General features: G+C 54.3%; 1 long non-coding RNA gene across 1 annotated transcript; it reads left to right on the top strand.

The window, feature by feature from the left end:
- The first annotated feature begins 353 nt into the window (after positions 1 to 353).
- LOC116548491 lies at positions 354 to 1,216 on the top strand. The gene is made up of 3 exons (XR_004267448.1): positions 354 to 424; positions 616 to 703; positions 1,092 to 1,216. It is a non-coding gene; the product is annotated as an uncharacterized LOC116548491 (long non-coding RNA).
- The last annotated feature ends 281 nt before the right edge of the window (positions 1,217 to 1,497 follow it).

Raw genomic sequence — 1,497 nt, 5'->3', positions numbered from 1 at the left:
CCATGGGCCTTGATCTTTACTGACCAAGTTGTGTATGAAGCCCAGCCCTAGCCCTTTTAAGGGGCACTGTGTGGAATGGCCCAGGCTCTCCAGATTGAAACTTCTCCCTCTCCACCCTCCAGCCCTCGTGCCGCTGTGGGGCAGTCCTTGAGCAGCAGTTACAGCAGTTTCTGCAGGAGCGGGAACTGCTAAAAGCACAGGTGGCAGAGGTGAGACTTTGCAAAGGGAGGGATGTGGAAGGAAGATAACCCCAGGTGGCCAGGAGCAGGTGAGGACCAGTGACAGCCCTTCCTAACATCAGGGTCCATTCTTGCAGGTGACGGGGTGTCTTAAGAAAGCTCAGCTAGAAAGAGACGCATATGCTCAACAACTCAAAACAGAGAGGGCGCGGTGGCAGCAACAATTGCTGAAAATGGCAGGAGAAGTGAGAGCTGACCCTTCAGCCCCCAGCTTAGATGGCTCACTGGATCTTCCTGGGCATCTGTAAAAAGAATAGTCCAGCCAGGGGTGGTCACGGGACTGGGCTTTGTGGAGCTGGGGGCGGAGAGGGAGATGGTAGCCTGTCCAGCCACCAGCCCCTCTCTCCAGGGCCCTTTCCCCCTGTGCTTTGGGCAGATTGAAATATTCAAAATGGAGAAAAGACAGGATGCAATTAAAATCGAGGAGCTGAAGGGGAGCCTTGCCCACCTACAAAACCATCTGGGTAAGATGGGGCTGGCATGACCAGGGAGCAGGACTGGCATCAGATGGCTGTGGGTGTGGCTTAGAGTGCCCCAGGGAGGTGGGTGGCTGGAAGGGCTTTGAGGCAGAGGGAAAGAGGTCTGTGCTAGGAGACAGCAAGTCTCGTAATCTCCATGAGCCTCAGTGTCCCCATCAGAAAGAGGGAGGGGTGCCTGTTGTCAGCCACCCCCAGTGTTCTCTATGTGAAAGTGGCTTGGAAGACTGGCTACCATTTGGGTGCGAGGAATCATTAGCAGTGAGGCCAGGTTTGGGGAGCCTGAGAGGAGCTGTGCACCCAGAAAAGTGGGGTTTTTTTGTTTGTTTTTTGTTTTGAGAATCCAGAGGCCCTTATTGTCTGCTTCCTTTCTCAGCTGAATCCCCAATCCCGAAGCCCCCAGCAGGGCACTCTGATTTGGAGAAAAACCTAAAAACTGAAATCAAGTACCTGAGAGACCAGCTGCAGAAACAGCAGAGACTGCAGGAGGCGAAAATGCGGCTCCGAGAGCAGAAGGTGAGGCTGAGAGAACAGGAGGAGAGGCTTCTTGAGCAGGAGGGGCTCCAGGAGCAGGAGGAGGAACTGATGTGTTGCCCACCTGGGGAGACTGCCCTCCTTCCCATCCCTCCAGGCCTTTGTTTTCCCACCTGTAAAATGGGGGAGTATATGAAATGGGGCTTCTAAAGGCACCTGTGAGCACAGCATTGCTCTGATGGCTGTGGGAGAAAGGAGACAATTTTTCTAACCTGCTTCCACCCTTCCTGGTGCCATGGGAGGCAGTC

This window comes from Sapajus apella, unplaced genomic scaffold (assembly GCF_009761245.1).
Source record: "Sapajus apella isolate SASKATOON/1434 unplaced genomic scaffold, GSC_monkey_1.0 scaffold13247, whole genome shotgun sequence".
Taxonomy (NCBI): Eukaryota; Metazoa; Chordata; class Mammalia; order Primates; family Cebidae; genus Sapajus; species Sapajus apella.
Note: the sequence above shows the minus strand (reverse complement) of the source record. Positions and strands in the feature narration are given on the sequence as shown.